The sequence below is a fragment of the Erithacus rubecula genome (genome assembly GCF_903797595.1).
Source record: "Erithacus rubecula genome assembly, chromosome: 18".
NCBI lineage: Eukaryota > Metazoa > Chordata > Aves > Passeriformes > Muscicapidae > Erithacus > Erithacus rubecula.
Genome location: NC_136670.1, coordinates 1,685,712 through 1,705,626, shown reverse-complemented (window position 1 = coordinate 1,705,626; position 19,915 = coordinate 1,685,712). Strand labels below are relative to the sequence as shown.

Genomic DNA, 19,915 nt, shown 5'->3' with positions numbered 1-19,915 from the left:
CACCATAATCGTCAATTTCTATACAGCATTCAGATTCATTGAACTTTCCACAGACTCCCCCTTCTTCATCTAATAAGTAATCTAATGCTATCCCGTTTTGATACACAAAAGCTTGCATTTGGGAATGCTGTTTGGCCAACAGCTCAAGGGCATCTGAAGTGTGGTTTGATACAATCTCTACTACCACCTGTAGCCTTATTAATCTATTCAATAGGTAAATTGGAGTCCTATGGCCCCAGCTTCCGTCCTCGGCCCATGTTGCAGGGCCATAGTATTCTATTATCTTTTTTGTAAGATTTGTATCTTTTTTTCTTCTCCCCCCCAAATCTGGCTGCCATCTATATTAGGGAGTTTCTTTTTTATTTCCCTCTTTTCTCCATTCAAAGTTTCATATAGATGTGCTCCAAATAAACTACTTTCAGATCGGAAAACAGGTTGGTTCATCCCTAAAGTGCATGACCCTTTCCATTTTCAATGTAACTCGCTGTATGCCTTCTTTCCACACACCCAGTATATTCCATTAAGGGCCTTCCATGTTATCTCTGTGTTTTCTGGTTCAGCCCAATAAGTACTCAGCTCTCCCAAAGAATAGTAAGTATTAGCTTCAGAGCCTTTGTTCCAAGGAAGTCCAATTTTATCACTCCATTTGCAGTTTGTTTTCTTTTCAAGACTCCAATATCTACCAGGAGGTTCTGGTTGCCTGATGTTGCTTTTTTTATTTGAATTTACCGCTAGAGACATATACAGGGTATATCCCACTATCTCTGTATATTCTTTTCCCTCTGACTAATACAAATTGTCCCAATTACCCTCTTATCTAAGACCCATCCCTCAGGTCTTTGGATTGTTCTTGAAATTTGGGTATTGTCCCATTGTAGGAGTTGCTCTGGAGTTAAAAGTCTTACCTTTCCAGGGCCATTTTTCAGCTGACTTAAGTCCTCCACAAATCCAATAATTGTACAATCCCAATTCAGTTGCAATTTCCTGTATCAGATCTATAAATAAATTCCTGTCTGAAGCAGGCAATCCTCAATCATTGTACTGCTTTTCTAGCTGATCATATTGTTCACTGTTATAAATAATAAAGAGATCAAGCCGAATTAAGTATGATGAAAAAGGGATTTTTGTTTCGCAACCGAAATACGGTCCTTGATAGACGCAATCAAAAAGGACAGCGCCAAGCCTGGAATCAGTGATGGATGAACACACTCTGATCCAACCTCTACCATGTCAGATCCCCAATGTTCATAAATGTCATCTGGGTTGGTCCTGTTTTTATACAGTTTTTTCTAGCCTGGAGCAGAGGTCCTCCTTTCTTTTCGCGGTTTCGCATATTCATGTAGCTTTTCTTTCTCTGCATTGGGCTGGACAAAACCATTTCTGGGAAGTGATGAATTTTGGTGAATGCAAATTTTTGGCTTACAGGCACCAGATATTGAGATGTAGTTTCCCCTGACGACTCAGGTTATCTTGATTAGTGATACTTCTCAGGTGTTCATCGACTGGGTGTTCCCTGGACTGTTTCTGAAAGGGCCATCTCCTCCAGAGCCATTTCTATTAACTTGCTAATTCAGGCTCTTTTGTTGATGGCTCCAGTGTTGCAATTTTCGTGAGGCAATCCATTTGTCCTGCTGCAGCTTATGTTCTAAAGTTTCCTCATTATTTTCTTTATATATACAAACATGATTTATTTCACATAAATTACAATCCAAAGTGAATTCTTTTATAACATATATTACAGTTATTAATTCCAATGTTGTTGTTTTGTTTTGCCTTGTTATACATACTAGTAAAGAGATGTTACTCCTATCCTCATATCTGCCTGAGAGCCCCTTAATTTCAAAATTATAATAATTGGGAGGGAGAGGATTTACATTCTCCAATCCGAGGGAGGGTCCTGCCTTCCCTAGCAGACACTTGTCTTTCAAACCGAGACACCCGTAACGATTGGTCAGTTCACCAGAGGTGTCTACATGCAGACAAACATCTGCTTTTAGATATTGTTTGCATTTTTTCTCCTCGACAGTTGAGAATAGTTTGTACAGGTGCAAGAAATCCAATCCTAGAATTCTTTCTTAGGGAAACAAGCTGGTTTTCACCATTTCAGGATTCTGTTCTTAGGAAAGGCTGGTAGTGTTCTCACGGCTCTGTCTGATTGAGTCAAAGTCCAGTCTGTGAAGGTTTACAGATCTGCTGTTCAGCCACCACACTGAGACACATTGAGTTTGTTGTCCACCAACACGGCCAAATCCTTCTCCTCAGGGCTGCTCTCCATCCACTCTGCCCAGCCTGAGTCTGTCCTTGGGATTGCCCTGAGCCAGGAACAGGCCATGCAGTAACACTGGGACTTTGGTGATAGTCTCTGGGCCTATGGCAATGACTCCATCTCGTTGTATCTTTGAGCTCCTCTTGCTGTTTCCCCTAGTTCACGCTTTTCTTGGGACCTCCATGCTCCCCTTGGTACCACCTCATCATCCTTGTCGCAGGTTTGCATGGCCAGGTCTGGGTAGCAACAGCCTGCAGGGGGACCCTCTACGAGGAGACACCAGGAGCTGCTCCCATGTTGGGCAGAGCTGGCTCCAGAGAGCTCCAGAACGGACCCACCACTGGCTAAGGCTGAGCCAGCCAGCCATGCTGGGAGGGCCTCTGTGGTCAGGTATTAAAAATGGGGTAAACACTGCTGTGTAAGCAGCAGGGAGGGAGGAGGGAGAAGATGTGAGAGCAACAGCCCTGTAGGCACCAAGGCTGGGGAAGGAGGAGGTGCTGGAGCACATTCCCCTTCAGCCTCCTTAGGGAGGAGGATTTTGACCCGTAGCCCCTGGAGGTGAGTAGACGAGCAGATCCCCACTGCACCCCATGTGAGGACCCCAGAGCACAACAGGTGGGGCTGCTCTGAAGGGAGCTGCAGCCTGGGAGGAGCCCATGCTCGAGTGGGCTCCTGGCAGGGGCTGTGCTCTGTGGAGTCCATGCAGGAGCTGGCAGGACACTGGAGCAGCCTGTTCCTGAAGGACTGTACCTCATGGCAAGGGATCTTGTGGAGCAGCTCTTAGAGAACTGCGGCACGTGGGAAGGACCCACATTGGAAAAGTTGGTGCAGGACTGTCTCCTATGGAGAAAGGAAACTGTCAGGAGAAAGGAGCAGCAGAGACAAGTGTTATGAGCTGACAGCAATCCACATTCCCCATCTCACACACTGCTCAAGTGGAGGAGGTAAAAGAGTTGAGAGTGAAGCTGAGCCTGGGAAAAAGGGCCGGTAGGGGGAGGTGTTTTCACATTTGTTCTTATTTCTCATTTTCCTAATCTGTTTAATTGGTTATAAAAGAAAATAACTCCCCCAAGGTGAGTCTGCTCTGACTGTGACAGTAATTGGTGAGTGATCTTCCTGACTCATGCTATTTTTATCACATTTTCTCCCCCTTTTGAGTTGAAGAGGGGAAGTGATGGAGTGGCTCAGTGGGCACCTGGCTAGCCAAAACTGACCCACCACAGTTCTCCAAACTCCTTCATCACCACCTCCACCTTCCACACCCATTGCCCATGACTTCTCCATGTCCCTGACTCCACTGTCAGTGAAGGGTCTACAGGAACTGCAGCATTTATTTTGCACTTTATTTACTGCACACTCAAGACATGCCAATGGCACAGGTTACCCTGTGATGTTCAGTGGTCTGGGCTCTCACCTGTCTCCAAAACTCCCCTCGACAGTCTGGAATTGCCTGTGGCAGATCTGTGGCAAGTCCAAGCTGAGTCCATACCAGGTCCATGGCGGGTCTCTGATGGTGCCTGGTGGTCCCTTGGCCCAGGTGACCCTCAGTAGGGACCTGCTCACTTTGTGCCCACATGGTCCTTCAGTGTCACTAGCACTTTTTGTGCCTGCTTCAGGACCTCCTCCTCATCCACGCTGGGGAAAGCCTCTCTGGGGGTCATGGTCAGGGATGGTAGCTTGGGCACTGTGTGGCCTTGCCATCCATGCCACAGTCACTGCACAGTCACTGCACATCCAGGAAAGGCCCCTCAGCTCCGGCTCCTCCGCCTCCAGCCTTTGGCCCATGCCCATCAGCCCCCTGTGGCCTGCAAAGACTTCCCCACAGCCAAGTACAGCGGCCATCAGCACCTTCTCCAGGGGCTGGTGCACTTTGAAGAGCATCCAGCTGGGGCAGCAGGGCCAGATGTTGTTGTGGGCTGCCTGCAGGTGACTCGTGGCTTGATGCAGCCAACGCAGGGCCTCGGGGACAGACTGAGTCAGGGCCATGAGCTCCTCACTGCTCAGCCAGGAACCACGACCTCCCTGTCCATGGTGCCAGATGGTGCTCACAGCTTTGAATTGGACCCAGAGCTGTGGCCACATCTTTGGCTGCCTGACACCACGCAGAGGCCTCAAGGTTGCCAGGCTGGGATCCTTCCACGGCCCCTCCTCTGCCACAGCCTCCTCCTGCAGCCTCTTCTCTGGCTCTAGTGCAGCACCCACCAGTGCCACGTTGTTCTCCCCAGAACCAAGGCCACATCCTGTGGCTCCTGGTGGACCAGCATTTCATGCAGCATGGACAAAGAGGGTGCCTCCAGTTGCCCACCCAGGATGGCATTGATCTCCTGTGCCAGCATCTGAGCGACCCTCAGCTGGTGCTGGTTCTGGACCACCTCTGCTGCCGGACGTAGAGGAGCCGCTGGGCACCACCAGACGGGCACACATGGATAACCTGTGACTGGGATCTGCCCTCCACCTCTGCCCCACCGTGCACCAGCATGGTGCAGATGTCCTTGCAGCACTACACTTTCAGCTGTTCCACTGCAAAGCCGCCATCGCCCTCCATTCCCGTCACAGCCTTGTGGCTCTGCCAGCCCCAGCCTAAACCACGGGGATGCCAGCAGGGTCAGCAGACGCCTCTGCACAGTGCACTGAGAGTTGCAGTGACATGGCTGTGGACCACTCTCCTCCAGCTGCTTCTCTGCCACCTCTGAGAGCACCTGTGGCCGCAGGAGTGGTGGCAGCCTTTGCAGCAGCCACCTGCCATTACACCCAGACACCAACAGAGCAGCCATGAACACAAAGGTCTTCTCCAGGGCCCGAGAAGCCTCTGAGGGCACACAGCCATTGAAACAGTCTGTGGGACAGCTCCAGGCAGCCAGCAGTGCTCAGCAGGTTCAGCTCAGCCACAGCAGAGCGATCGGGGGGCTCCGGTTCCTTCTGCAGCAGCTGGAGGAAATGCCGTGTGGCCAGCAGGACTGTCTTCTGGCTACTGGTAAGGGTCCCTCTGCCATGGCTTTCCTGGTAGATTTGGACATGTCAGTAGTGAGTCAGTGTGGGGACCAGGAGGATGCCAAGGTGTTGCAGGAGGTCTCCAAAGGCAGCCACGTGGGGTGAAGCGTGAGGAGGTGAGGAGTCAGCCTCGTCCAGGAGTGATGTCACCCCTTGGCATGGCCTTGGCCAGCACCACAGGCAGCTCAGCAAGCTGCTCTGTATCCATCTCCTTCAGATGGGTCTGCAGGAAGCTGTACATGCTATGGAGCACCCTGGCCTGTGTGCTTACCTGCAGTTGTGTCGAGCAGGCTGCCTGCACACATGCTCCAGTTGGCCACTGCCAGGACAGTGGGTATCACTACAAGGACTCTCACGGCCTTCAGGGATCCCTTCTCAGATTCATGGGATTTTTTTCATGATGGTGGCTGAAATCCACATGAGCTCAGCCACATTTTTGCACTAGGAAATGCTGCCTTTAAGAGCCACAGCCCTTAGTTCAGTCTGCAAAAGGAGGGTGGAAATTCATCACGTTTGGGGGGATATCCAGTGGAGGCCAGAATTGGATTGAGGCAATTTTCCTCAGAAATTCTCTGGGTCAGGATTTCCCAACAGGATTGCAAGTTGCTTGAGCATCTCCTGCTGTTGGTCCAGCAGTTCTGCAGCATGGCAGGTCGCCCGAGTGGCTTCATGCTCTATGTCCTCAGGCAGTGCCACGAAATCCTCTACAGAGAGGCTGGTGCAGACACCTGCTTTAAGGAGGAAATCTGCAGCTTTCCAATTTGAACGTAGCTTCTTGAAGAAAGATTTAGGCACAAAGCAGTTTTGGCACCACAGGGTGTGGAAGGAGGGCATGTCATGGTAGAGGGAGGAGGCCAGGCAGTGTTCTGTGGGCATCTGGTATAAAGGCCACCTCCTGAAAAGCTGCCACAGTGGCCTCCATGCTCCAAATGTCACAGATGGGTTGCAGCACAAAGAACAAGCATGCAGCTTCCATGAGGTTTTGCCATGTGAGTTGGGACAGCTGGGGAAGCACCGCAGTCATGAAGAGCTCTTGGTCATCTGTGAACTTCCACTTTGTTATGGGCTGATGTTTGGACTGGCTCCTCTCCTTGCTTCCCCCGTGCAGCTGCCAGTCCCTCCCTCGGATGGTTTTATCTAGGCTGGTGTTTTCCGGCTCTCGCTCTCTTGCTGCGCTTCGGTTGTGGGCTGTGTCTTGCTCTCTGCTGTCTGCTCAGCTGTAACCCCCTCCCCTGGCTGCTTTGGCCGTTTTTTTCCCTTTTCCCCCCAGCTGTTTTGTCTGTGCCCCTGTGTTGGCTTGTCTTGGGTTTGCTTTTGCTTGTCTTGGGCTCGCTTTAGCTTGTCTTGGGCTTGCTTTGGGCCTGCTCCCAGCTGCCCCTCCCCCTCTCTCCCTTCTCCCTGCTCCAGGGATTTGCACCAACCCCGGAGGACGAGGATCTGGACTTCAGGGGCCGCTGCTGGAGGTCGGCTTGGGAGGCTCTGCCGCTCTCCCCGGCGAGGACCGGCTGGGTTCGTCTCATCTGGGTTTGGGTTGGGGGAGTGTTTCTTTTGTATTTTTGTTAATAAAAAAGTTTTTTCCATTTTCACCAGAAGAACAATTCTTTCTGAGCTCAGTGAAGGAAGGAATTGTAAAAAAGAAAGGGGGGGGGGGGGGCTTTGGAGCTCTTTTTCCCCAAATTTGTCCTAAACTTGGACACACTTCAAACTCTCCAGCCAGCCATTTGCAGACCAGGCTTGGTGTGAGAAGCAGCATGCCTTTGTCCAGGTCATACAGTGCTTGGGCACGCAAGGGCACTCCCAGGAACTGTCTGTGGAGCAACAGCACCTTGCAGTAGGGAGCCACAGCTACATAGCACCACCCTCCCCCCCCCTCCCCCCCCCCCCCCCCCCCCCAAAAAAAAAAATGTCTGGAAGAGATGCAGGTGCTTGAACTGCTCCAGTGTATGTGAATCTGACTTTCCCTTCAGGACGAAGCTCAGCTGGGCTGTCGTGTCCTGCTCCCCTAAATCTCCCCAGAAGAGATCAGCTCTTGCGTCTGCCAGATGGGCCACTACAGCCCTGGGATCTGTGACCTGCAGTACCCTTGGCTTCAGGCAGCAGAGGGCAAAACCACAGGGCAGCAGGGACTGCTGGTACACAGGGATGCCCCTTTGTGCAGCACCTTTTCCACTTGGGAGTGAAACTCAAAAAGAACCCTGGAGAGGGAAAATAGTGGCACTAGGTGTTTCGAGTCTGTCTTACTCCCCTGAATAGGCAGCACTGCCATATCCAAGTGATGATCCATGAATGACTCCATGTTCTCGTCTGAGGTCCTGATGGGGACCACACTGGCAAAGAAGATCCACAGCCCCTTGAGCCACTTTTCCCCATCTGCAGTCCACTCCAGCTGACCCAATGCCTGATGGGTGAGTGGTGTGGCCTCTAGGAGGGCAAGCTCCTTCACAAAGCAAGGTGGGATCCATGCAGGAATACACTTTGGGGCAAAACAGTGGCTGTGCTTGGGGAAGAGGTGGGCAAAGGAGTTCTTGAAGAGGGGGTGGTGGATGCTGAAAGGATTCAGAAAACCATCTTCTGTGGCCAGCAATGGCAGGTCTTCCAGTTCTGCCTTGACCCCGTCCTTGGGAGTACTTTGGGAGTGGCTGCTCCATCCTCCTAAGGATTGCAGCAGGTAGAAGCAGCTCTCTGGGGTCCTCAGAGGAGTCTTAGCCAGCTTGCAAGGCACGGGCAGAGCCAGGGTGTTGGGATTAGCTCCAATATAAGTGCAGATTACTATGTCTTAAGGCCATGGGAAAACCCTTGTAATAGTGGTGAGTAAAGAATGACCCCCAGAATCCTCCAGTTCCTGTATGTTGATCATTGCTGGAAAGTTCTCTGCTTCCCTTGTTGTCATTGGTTCCTTTTTGTTGCAATAATTTTAATATTCCTTATAGTCTTTTTTTATTGGATCCCCTCCCTAAACCCTGCCCTAATTCCTCCCCTCCTCCAAGTTTATAAATACCCCTGACATGCCCTAACACCTGCTTTTGTCCATTTGTCCTCGTGCATGGAACTAGTCTCCCTGTACTATCTTTCCTGGTTCATTCAGTACAAACTGTTTGGGCTTGCTGTTTGTTATTTTCTAGTATTAAAGTTTTTTAGTTCCCGAATGTCCTGGTTTGAAAGGACAGGTGTCTGCCAGTAAGGGCAGAAGTTTCCCTTTGAAACAGAGACTTTGGTTCCACTACCCCCAAGTATTATAATTGTTTGAATCAAGGACTCTGAGGCAGAGATAAGGGGGTGGGAATAACAGCTCTTTTACTAATATATCTAACTGTACAAGCAGAAAACAACAGCAGTTGTTAAAATTGCTCACAGAACAGAACAGATAACTCGGTGTCAGTCCCTTTAGATGCAAGCACGTTGTCTCTGTGCTTAGTCCCAGTCCGGATCTGCCGAGGGCAGATGGGAATGAAGGCAGGAGAGGGTGGGGCGGCAGCGGCCACGCCGGTCCCAGGCGGGAACGGGCTGGAGCGTGTCCTGGTTTGAAAGGACAGGTGTCTGCCAGTAGGGGCAGAAGTTTCCCTTTTTGGAATAGAGACTTTGGTTCCACTCCCCTCCCCCAAGTATTACGATTGTTTGAATCAAGGACTCTGAGGCAGAGATAAGGGGGGTGGGAATAACAGCTCTTTTACTAATATATCTAACTATACAAACAGAAAACAATAACAGTTAAAATTGCTAACAGAACGAAATAGATAACTTGGTGTCAGTCCCTTTAGATGCAAGCACGCTGTCTCTGTACTTAGTCCAGAGCCCGGATTTGCCAGAGGGCAGACGGGAACGAAGGCAGGAGGGAGGGGGGAGGGGCAGCAGCGGCCACGCCGGTCTCGGGTGGGAACGGGCTGGAGCGGCGGCTCCTCGCTCACCGTGTGTGTCCGGGGGATCAGCTGTGTCCGCAGAGGCAGGAGGCTGGAACGGGGCAGATGCAGGGCAGGTGATGGCAGAGGGTCTGGCTCTGCTGTGCTCGGCCGCGTCAGTGAAAAGGGCGTAGCGTGTTTCATCTGCTGGCAGCTGGTTGTACGGTGGAGCTTCTTCAGCCCGGGTCACTTGCTTCTGCTCCTCTTCATCAGCGAGACCAAAATCTTCACCTTCTGGCCAGTTCGTAATTATCTCCAAAATCCCAGGGCGATTTGGGTTACCAATACGGGCGCGCTGCGTGATGAGGGCAATCCACTTGCTCCATGTGGCGTCGGTGGCATGGTGAGTAGAGGGAACCTTTCCTTTGAACATCCACCCCAGCACTGGCAGTCGGGGTGCCAGGAGAAGTTGTGCTTCTGTGCCAATCACCTCTGAGGCAGCTTGAACTCCCTCATAGGCAGCCAAGATTTCCTTCTCTGTGGGAGTGTAGTTGGCTTCAGATCCTTTGTAGCTTCTGCTCCAGAATCCCAGGGGTCGGCCTCGGGTCTCACCAGGCACCTTCTGCCAAAGGCTCCAGGACAGACCATGGTTCCCAGCTGCAGAGTAGAGCACATTCTTTACCTCTGGTCCTGTCCTGACTGGGCCAAGGGCCACTGCATGAGCGATTTCCTGTTTGATCTGGGCAAAAGCTTGCTGTTGTTCAGGGTCCCAATGGAAATCGTTCTTCTTGCGAGTGACCTGGTAGAGAGGGCTCACAATCTGGCTGTACTCAGGGACATGCATTCTCCAAAAGCCGATAGCACCTAGAAAAGCTTGTGTCTCCTTCTTGCTTGTTGGTGGGGACATTGCAGTGATCTTATTGATGACTTCAGTGGGGATCTGGCGCCGTCCATCCTGCCACTTCACTCCCAGGAACTGGATCTCTCGGGCAGGTCCTTTGACTTTGCTCTTTTTAATGGCGAAACCGGCTCCCAGTAAAATCTGGATGATCTCTCCTTTCTCAAACACCTCCATTGCTGTGTTCCCCCACACAATGATGTCATCGATGTACTGCAAATGTTCTGGAGCCTCACCCTTTTCCAGTGCAGCCTGGATCAGTCCGTGGCAGATGTTGGGGCTGTGCTTCCACCCCTGGGGCAGTCGGTTCCAGGTGTACTGCACGCCCCTCCAGGTGAAAGCAAACTGAGGCCTGCACTCTGCTGCCAAAGGAATGGAGAAGAATGCATTTGCAATGTCAATGGTGGCATACCACCTTGCTGCCTTGGACTCCAGCTCGTACTGGAGTTCCAGCATGTCCGGCACGGCAGCGCTCAGCGGTGGAGTCACTTCATTCAATGCCCGATAGTCCACAGTCAGTCTCCATTCTCCATCAGATTTCTGCACAGGCCAGATAGGACTGTTGAAGGGTGAGTGGCTCTTGCTGACCACCCCTTGGCTCTCTAGATCACGGATCATTTTGTGGATGGGGATCACAGGATCTCGATTTGTCCGGTACTGCCGGCGGTGCACGGTCATGGTGGCAATTGGCACCTGTTGTTCAGTCACTTTCAGGAGTCCTACTGCAGAGGGTTTTCTGACAGTCCAGGCAAGGTGTTCAACTGCTTAATGCTCTCTGTCTCTACAGCAGCTATTCCAAAAGCCCACTTGAACCCCTTTGGGTCTTTGTAGTAGCCGTTCCTGAGGAAGTCTATGCCTAGAATGCACGGTGCCCCTGGGCCAGTTACAATTGGATGTTTCTGCCACCCCTTCCCTGTCAGGCTAATCTCAGCTTCCAGCAAAGTGAATTCCTGTGATCCCCCTGTCACCCCAACAATGGAAACAGGTACCTTCCCCACATGTTCTGATGGTATCAGGGTGCATTGTGAACCAGTATCAACTAACACTTTATGTTTCTGTGGCTTTGACGTGCCAGGCCATCGCACCCACACTATCTAATAGATCCTGTCATCCCATGCCTCTCCCTGGCTAGAGGCAGGGCCCCTCTAGCCCTGGTTATTATTTCTTTCCTGGGCATACATAGTGGAGGTTCCTTCCAGGGGATCTGACAGAACATCCTCCTTGCTGTAATACCCTGCACCTTGCTTGTGGGAGGTTGAGGCTACCTTCATTTTAGTGCGGCTCCCTCGGTTAGCATTTCCCTCCCTGAGCTGACGCACCCGTGCTGCCAGGACAGAAGTGGGTTTCCCATCCCATTTTCCCATGTCTTCCCCATGGTCTCGCAGGAAAAACCACAGGTCAGCTCGTGAGGTGTACCCTCTCTCCCTAGCTGGGGGACGTGAAGCTCTGACTTGGGGGCCTGTGACTCGTACTGGTGCTACGCTGATCTTCCTCACCTCCTCAATTCTCTCTATCATCTCCTCCCTCATATCCCTCATCCTATCTTCGACTTGTTGGAGGTCCCTGGCCACAGCAGAGACATTAGCCTGCATTGGGCCATTCATCATGCTCTCGAAATTTCTGAGTTTGTTGGCAACAGAACACACTGTCTCTGGACTGTTATCGGCATTAATCATTGCTATGTAGGTGGTATATTGAGATGGACCCAAGGTTGCCAGATTCCATAACATCTGCCCTGTGCACTTGACCTTGTCAGGGTCATTGTCATGCTGTCCATCCCTCCCAAAGAGTACCTCTAATACTGCTGTCTCTCGCAGCTGCTGGATCCCTTCCTCAAGGGTCTGCCAGCGCATCCTACAGTGGTGCTCCTGCATTCTCTCTGTGTAAAAACTTCTCTCTCACACTCATTAAAAGCCAGTCCCAGAGGGAAAGGAGGCCTTGCTCCCTTACGAATATCTGGTCCACACCTGAATCCTGGGCCAAGGATCCCAAATTCCTGGCCTCAGTTCCATCCAGTTGTACACCTGTTCCCGTAAGGTCCCAGACCCGGAGTAACCAAGTTGTAAAAGGCTCACAGCCCCGCCGAGCAATGTCTTTACACAGGTTATGGAGACTATCGTATGAGAGGGACTCGGTGGCAATGTCAACCTCTGGCTCCCTTGCTGGTTGTGAGGACCCTCCTTCCTGATCCCCATTATCTAAGTGCCTCGTTTTAATCTTAGATTTCCTAGTTTCCACAGGAGCAACTGCTGCTGGCTGTGGCTGCTCCTGTGATCCAGCTGGAACCTGGACAGATACGACATCTATGGGTTCCACTGCAGCACCATCTGACTCTCCCTCTTTAGGGCAGAGGGAGGGTTTCTCACCAGCTGGAGAAAAATACTCCTTCATCATCTGGCTATGCTCTTTCAGCATTTGGCCTATATCCTTCACTAGAGCCCCCACCCACTCTGGATGGCTCATTTCTGCAGTGGGCTGTGGGGCATCATCCCTAGTCCCTGGGGCAGGTATCAGAGTTGTTGTCCAAGCCAATATTCCCTTGTTTCTGAATGCTAAGTAAAACAGGCCAATCAGCAACACCAGCCACTGTATAACAACACTGGCAATTAAAACAGATCTGAAATCCTTGAGAACCAGTGGGGTAGCCTCAAAAAACTGGGTGATGGGTTGGGAAAAAATTTCCCTTGCACTCGTTATCTCACAGTAAGTACCATTACTGAAATAGCCCCAGAAACACGCAGTTAGAGTACGATAGCTCCGGATCCATGCAACCGCTTCCCAGAAAAAATTAAAAACCCATGAATTCCTGACATAATCAATCCACCAAACCAATCGGACAATAGCCACAGCAACCTTGGTGAGGGGGCCCAAATTCAAAAAAGGGCTTACAAATGGGAGGGAGATGGCTGTGGCCACATGGAACACAAACCAGATTAAACCAGACAACATAGAGAGCTGTTATTCCTGTGTTAACTCTCAACTCAGTGTCCTCTGCCCCACGTTGGGCGCCAAAATCTGTCCTGGTTTGAAAGGACAGGTGTCTGCCAGTAGGGGCAGAAGTTTCCCTTTTTGGAATAGAGACTTTGGTTCCACTCCCCTCCCCCAAGTATTACGATTGTTTGAATCAAGGACTCTCAGGCAGAGATAAGGGGGGTGAGAATAACAGCTCTTTTACTAATATATCTAACTATACAAACAGAAAACAATAACAGTTAAAATTGCTAACAGAACGAAATAGATAACTTGGTGTCAGTCCCTTTAGATGCAAGCACGCTGTCTCTGTACTTAGTCCAGAGCCCGGATTTGCCAGAGGGCAGACGGGAACGAAGGCAGGAGGGAGGGGGGAGGGGCAGCAGCAGCCACGCCGGTCTCGGGTGGGAACGGGCTCACCCTCACCGAGGGCGGCGGCTCCTCGCTCACCGTGTGTGTTCGGGGGATCAGCTGTGTCTGCAGAGGCAGGAGGCTGGAACGGGGCAGATGCAGGGCAGGTGATCGCAGAGGGTCTGGCTCTCCTGTGCTCTGGCCACGTGGGCTGGAGATCCCGGGCGTCCTCCTCCGAGCTTGCCGGAAACGCAAGTCCCTTCCCGGAAGCTTCAGAGGCCCCTCCAGGAGCCACGGCAATTGACACCTTTTGTCTGGAGTCATCAGAGACCCTGGGTGTAACCCGGCCAGCTCCATTGGCATGATAATGGGAAAAATTCTTTCAATTGACACAGTAATAGAAAAACACTCAACCCCCAACACCAAACAATCAGGTTAGATTTTCTTTCTGCATAAAATTGCTGAGTTGAGTGTCAGAGACAACACCAGAGCCTTGGGGAAGCACTAGAGAGAGTCTGGCCCTAAGACAGCAGCGTTCAGCTGGACTTCAATGAACTCCTCCTGGATCTGCTGCAAGTAGGTGAATGCTGGATCCAGTTACATTTTGGGTTGCTGCAGCACTTTCTGGACTTCTGGGTCAGGCATCTCCTCGAGGAAGTACGGCTATGTTAGCCTGTCCTCTCCACCTGGATATGCCCAGGTTAATGTCACTGTGCTGCCAAGTGACTTCTCGTGGTGCACAGGCACCAGGGGCAGGCATGCATGACTGAGGCGCTTGTAGAGCTCTCTCACCAAGCCCTGAAAGATAGGTAGCACTCTTTTCATAACAGGGAAAAACTGGAGGGAGTAAGAGACCAGGTGCGGCTGGCAGAGTTTCAGGGACCTATACTGAAGCTTTTCTGGCCCCAGTGCTTTCTATTGCCTGGTGAGAAAGTAACAGCATAGTGGAACCACCAAGCACCAGAGCAAGAAGTCATTCCAGGTTGCCTCTGCACAGCCTTTGTTCCGGCTGAGACTGTACCTGGCCACATCCACAGAGAAGTTGGCATTGATGTGCACAGACAGCCCAGTGATCAAGGGCAATGGGAGGGTGCAGAAGGCTCTGCCCATGACTCAGTTCAGAGGCTCCAGGCGGGCAACCCCTGCCCCATAGGGCAGCCATTTAAACACTGGAGGCTCTTCAACCCCGCCCTGTACCCCAATTTGGGAGATCACCCTCCACACACCTGTGGTCTCGGCCCTGCTATTTTTGACTTACATGGTATAGGAGAGAGGGATGGAGCTGTTGCCATCCATGGCTTGGCTTAATCTTGCTTGTAAATCCTGCTTTGCATCACCACCCATGAGCTCTTGCAGCTTCTCCACCAACTCTTTCCCACCTGGGGGGATCTCAGAGAAGACCACGGTGTGGACATGCCAAAGGAAGAGCACCAAGCCCTCACCTTCATTAGCCAGTGCTTCTTCCAGGACCAGCTAAAACAACCATTTCCAAGGAGGACAGCCACATCTCTCCAAACCCCCATCTCTTCCTGGGATGCTCCAGTGCCCTGGTTTTGGCTGGGAGAGACTTAATTCTTTTCCCAGAAGTGAGTCCAGGGCTGTGTTTGGGATTCAGAGTGTGAACAGTGTTGGTTGCACACTGATGTTTTAGTTGGAACCCAGTCAAGGGCTTTTCAGTGTCCCTTGCTCTGCCAGCAAGGGGTCACCATGGCCAGGAGACTCAACCCCAACTGGCCAGAGGGATATTCTGTACCACAGAACCTCTTGCCCAGTACACAAACTGGGAGGGTTTGGCCAGGAGCCACCAGTTGCTGCTGGGGGATGGATGGGGCATTGGTCAATAAGTGATATGGGACTATTGGGCATTGCTGGTTTCTCTGCATTTTACTCCGTTCTCTCTCCTTCTCATTACTTTTAGTAGCAGCAGTAATGTCAATATATTTAGTTTTGTTTCAATTATTATAATGTTCCTGTGTCAGTTCAGGGGTTTCAGCTTTTCTTTTTTATTTTCCCCCACTGGGAACAGGAGTGGCTTTGTGGGATGAGCTGCAGGCAGGGTTTAAACTGTCCTGAGAGTCTGGGTAACCAGAGTGTTGAGCAAAGGAAAGGGGAAAAGAAAGGGGAAAGGAAATGCCAGGCTGGAAGATTTATCTGATGGCTCGGCTAGAGCAGGAGAAAAGCCTAGAGGTGTAATTATTGACAGTTCCCACTGGATGGCTCCTGAAGCCCAGTGGGGACGCAGTGCTGAGCACAGCCGGCAGATTGGATCCAGCTCCAGCTGTTCTCTCGTACCACAGCCCAGTGTTACCAACCTCAACAGAACGGTAACCTTAGCCCAGAGCCAGGGAGGATGGACATTCCCACGGGACCACACACACCTGGAAGCGTTTGATAAAATGCACCTGGGAGTGCACGGGCAGGAACTCTGGGAACAAACTGTGAACCACAGCTTTTAATTAAATACAACGACTTTGTTTTAATTCACTCTGCTCAGATCTATTGCTGTCTCAACTCTTTGTGCCCCAGTTGAGCACCAATAATGCCGTGGTTTTACCCCAGACACGAACAGTTTACAAGCAGCTGCTTGTAAAACCCATGAGTGGAGATAAGAATAGTTAAATAACTGAAACAAGACTAAATATATTGACATTACTGCTGGTACTGCTATTAAGAATAGCAATGGGAAGGAGAGAGAGTGGAATAAAATGCAGAGAAACCAGCAATGCCCAATAGTGTCTCATCATTCATTAACCAATGCCCATCCATCCCCCAGCAGCAACCTGTGACTCCTGGCCAAACCCTCCCAGTTTGTGTACTGGGCAAGAGGTTCTGTGGTCCAGAATATCCCTCTGGCCAGTTGGGGTTGAGTCTCCTGGCCATGGTGACCCCTTGCTGGCAGAGCATGGGACACTGAAAATAATGGCTACAGGGATGTAGTATGTGAATATGTGGGGATATTGCTATGGGCCCAGGGCCATCAGGGCCGGGTGTCCTGCCTAGGATTGACCTGCAGAAACACCTGAACTGTCCTGGATGAAGGGGCTGTATATGGATCATGGGGCCATATGGAGATCACTGTATATAGATCACATAAGACAAATTTCAGCCCCATGGATTGTTACAGACCATGTGGGGACCACACATCACAAGGACACCACATTGAGGCTACTTGGACTGCAGACTGCAGGCAAAAAGACCACAAAGACATGAGACCACTTGGAATATGTGAAGAAGGAACCTGTAGGACATGGTGACTTGTAGCAAATGTAGGACAAATGTCAGGGGATGCAGTGAGACACCTCTGCAGGGAAGGCTCCTCACCTCTTCCTTCTTTGGCCTTGCTCCTGAGTGCAGGGTGTGCAGCTCAGTGCTCCACAGCCTCAACCCCTCTCCAGGCAGATTTCCACTCCTTATGAAACTTCCCTTATGAAATCACTTTTTCTCAAATCACAAGCAGTTTTTCTTCACTTTGACCATTTGATTCCCTCCACCATCCACTGGGGATTGTGTGTGGGGCTCACTGGTTGTCTGGGATTATGCCATGACAGGAGGTGTGTAAAATGAGTCCTTTCCTTGATAGGTGCAATAAAACTGACCCTTCTCTTGCCTGTTTTTTCTCATGTGCTGGGCTGAGGGATGGACAGACCAAGCTGAGCTCTCCTGGGCTGTTTGGAACAGTTTTGCATGTCTGGAGAAAAGTCTTCCTTGGACTCTCTGGATGTAGCATGGCCAGGACAAACACCAGTGTTCAGAGATGAGGGACAGGGAGGGAGGGATCTAATTAGATAAATTAGATATTTATTCTCCAGCATCTTGGCTCTCAGAATTAAGGCAAAATTTGAAAAACTGAAACTGAAAATGAAAATCAAAAACAAACAGATCACAAGAAAAGGAATTAGAACCCAAAACAAGTCTGACATTATATATTTTTTTTCTCTTTTGGAAAATGCAGATTCACTGGAAAACAAAACCTGCTTGTAGGAAGGAGTCAGTTCTTATTATTCTGAACTAATCTGAAACAACTGAGGTAGAAAAAATGTTTTCCTGTTGATATTTTCAAGAAGAATATTTTACTATTTTATAATTCAAGATGTTTTCATCACAGTCTTTGAATTAATGTATAATTTAAAGTATGAAAAATTAACCAAAAAAAGAAGATAATAATATCATTTACATAAAGTGGTTTTTTTATTTAATCTTAGGAATTTCCTTGCATTTGTCTTCCTGAACAGCAATACTTTGCAAGTTTTTGGCTTTTTTTACCAAAATTCTAAAATTTGTGTGACAGGTAAAAAACAATTTGTGGCTTAGCTTAATGGTTAAAATCTAAAAATGTCTGCAGCACAAATTGTAGTCAACGTTGCACTGTGTCAAATTTCGGGTGTGCTTCAGTGAACTGTGGGGTTGATGCTGCTTGTCTTGGGAGCCCGAGTTTGCTGCTTCTCTTCAGCAGAGGCAGGACTGGGAGCACTGCAACAGCAGCTGGATTTTGGCAGCAGGGCTGGTTTCTTGTGATATTTGCATGGTTGGAAACAGCTTGTATTTCTTTATCCTTTCCTGTTTTGTTCTAGTATGGACATACTTCTGCTCTAGCCAGTGACCTGAGGCTGCAGAATTAAACTGGGGAAGGTAGATGACTGAAAGGGGAAATATTATGTGACAATGTTTTCCTTCAGGGCCAAAAAAAGAAGAGAAGTCCTACTGTTTCACAGAGGGAGGAGTAGCTGTGGCTGGGGGTGAAGCCCAGATCACAGGAGAGTTCTTTGGAGCTGCTGTAGTGGATATGAGGAGTTGTCTCCAGCCACATCTTTCCATACCCCCTGTAGAAATGTTTATGGTTTTAACTTCTGACTTGTCTGCATGACATTCCGCAGATTAGGTCAATATACTTTATTTCTTCTTGTTGCTCCATCCTATTGTTTCACACTCCTTGATAATGAGGAACTAATAACTTCTTCTCTGATGCTCTGGTTTCTGTCACTGTAGTCTTATCACTTGGAGAGGCCAGGCTGCAGATGTACGAAAAATAATTGCTCTACACCATTTTCTAAGTTGGTCATATAGAGGTATTTTAGTCTCTATTTTAACATTTTGCTAAAGCCTACAATATATTTATCACACTAATATTCATATAAACTATATAGTGTATACATGAACTGACAGATTATGCTATACAAAAGCAGTTAAAAGTAAGCATAAATTGTACCATACCAAAATACTTGTGATTCAAAAAGCTAATCTATGAAGCAGAATTCAATATGATATTGTCATCTATAACACATGGTCCCATGCTCTGGATGTGCACCCAGGGGTTGGTCTCAGGCTGAGGGATGTGAGAAAAGGCTCTGGAGAGAGGAGCAGGGATTGCAGTGTGTCCATAGATGGGCCCATGGCAATGCCACCAACATCATCCTGGACAGTGTGAGCCAGGCCAGAGCCACAGAGTGGCCAGGGCTTGCTCTCCACGGGGCACTGGTGAGCCCAGAGCAGTTTGGTGTGGCCACTGGGGGCTGTGGAGACAAATGAACCTTAAAGAAGGCTCCCCAAGGAGAGGCTGATGCCTTTTTGGAACTACCTAAAAACAGAGGCCAGACAAAACTAAGGGAATAATAAGCAATTAGGTTAATTGAAGAGCCTTCAGGTGCATTTTGGGCAGACGAAGCCCCCCAGGGACTACACCCAAAATGGACAATGGGTCACGGGTTTTCATACTTTTATAAGTTTGGTCAATTTGCATATTGGGTGTTAATTTTCCAAGTACAGCTTCAGGTAATTAAGTAATTTACTCCAAGTTTGTCCCCCCCCAGTTCACTTTTGTTTACATTTCTCAGGGCCTGAGGCAGTGAGGTGTCCTTGATTCCCAGACCTGGAGAGGAATTATTGTGTCTGACCGAAATGGGAAAGCAGCAGCTAGTGCTGTATATGGAGTTTAGAGTAAAACATCAAAGAATTGTAGAGTTACAAATATATGAAAAATATAAAAAGCTAAATTACTAAGGCATCAGTGCCAAGAATCAGTTGAGGCCAGGGGAGGCAGAGGGTGGCTAGACAGGAGAGAGGGCCAGAGGAGGCGCCCAGAACAGGACGAGGCCATAGGGCACCCTGCTGCCAAAACTTCTCCTCGCCCATGGAATCCCCAAGGGAGAACAAAGAGGCTGAAGGGGGAAGAAAGAAAAGGGTAGAAAAGGGTCTGGAAGAAGTCCAGCTTTGCCTTTCCCCCTGTTTGGCAACCATAAAAACCCCCACCTACCCAGCCCTGAGCCTTCCCTGTTTTTCCTGCAGTGGCAGAGGTTGCAGATGCAGAGGGGACAGGATGTGCTGCCTGCAGCTCGCAGCAGGACAGGGAGCTACAGATGCCTCCACCTTCAGAGCAGAACCCCTGGAGAAGCTGCCACATGTCCCACACAGTGTACAGCACTGGCCACCCCAGAGAAGGTGCAGCTGAGGTGCACCTGGCTCCAACTGGGAGGTGAAGGGAGCAGCAGGGGTGAGGAGCATTGGCTGCTCCAGTGTGGGACTGGGGGGTCTTGGATGGATGAGGAGGAACCAACCCTGTGGGGTGCACCCAGACCTACAGGCAGCAGGTGTTGCTGTCCCTCCTGC

The 19,915-nt window shown here is 49.9% G+C and overlaps 1 pseudogene across 1 annotated transcript; it reads right to left on the bottom strand.

The window, feature by feature from the left end:
• Positions 1–4,452: 4,452 nt before the first annotated feature.
• Positions 4,453–6,179, bottom strand: LOC306809885 (sacsin-like; annotated as a pseudogene). The gene has a single exon. The product of its transcript is annotated as a sacsin-like (transcript).
• Positions 6,180–19,915: the final 13,736 nt, after the last annotated feature.